The sequence below is a fragment of the Diceros bicornis genome, chromosome 18, assembly GCF_020826845.1.
Source record: "Diceros bicornis minor isolate mBicDic1 chromosome 18, mDicBic1.mat.cur, whole genome shotgun sequence".
NCBI lineage: Eukaryota > Metazoa > Chordata > Mammalia > Perissodactyla > Rhinocerotidae > Diceros > Diceros bicornis.
Window position 1 is genome coordinate 13,968,356 of NC_080757.1, and position 998 is coordinate 13,969,353.

The following is a 998-nucleotide window of genomic DNA, read 5'->3' on the forward strand; positions in this document are numbered from 1 at the left end:
GAGAGGAGTCTCATTATTTTTAAATGATCCTAATTGTATAGTCTGTTGTACATAGAGTTCAACTTGCTTTTTGGCCACTGTAGGAAAAAAATCCATCTGTCTGAGATGGGGTCCTGTTTATTATCACTTTAGAGGTGATACATTGCTATTTATTCTTTCTGTCTCTAAGTTCTAGCACCTGAAGACATCTTCAACACTGGCAAATAAGATAATAGTTTAGAAATTTTAGTTCATTTATTTCTAAACTCTTTTCAGGTTATTTTGCCGTGAAAAGGTGGTAGATTATTTTATCTTTCTGTCTGATTTTTATTTTGAAGTATTTAATGTTTGTATTCCTCTGCAGGCTTAAAAATAGTGTTTCACTTGAATTCACTAGAAGTTAGGAGTTAGAGAGAGTAAACATTTGCCCCTTTTGCAATGTCACAGATCCTCTCCTGTCTGGAGTGTTTCTGTACCCAGTGGAGCCCTGGATTCTAGAGATCTTGACTTGTGGCTGAGCTAATGGTCACAGTGATGCTGGTTACACTGTGGTGCGACTGAACGCAGGACACTATTGTTAATAGAGAAAGTAAAGGGCTGTGAGTCTTGAGAGCTGCGACGAAAACTGTACTGTCCATATTTTGTTGGTTAACCTATTTGTTTCCCTCCCTTTAGAAAGATTAGAACATATAACCATGACATGTTTCAGCTTCCTAATAGGATTCTAGGAAAGAGATGGCTCTGTGTTTCTCTGCTAGTTGAGACCTAAGGTTTCTGAGGTTTCTCACCTCTTCTTGCTCTGTGAAGTACCCAGCTGAGAGCCAGGTTCTTGAGGAGTCAGGGTCTGGCAGTTGGTAGAGTGAAAAGTACGGGGGCCTGAGAGTCAGAGATCTGGATGCCAACTCCTGGCTCTGCTCCACGATCCTGGGCCTCAGTTTCCCCGTCTAGTAAATGAATGGGCTGGTACCAGAGCTTCTGGCTTTGTTGGTGTGTCTTAGTGGTATTTGACTCTTCCCCAA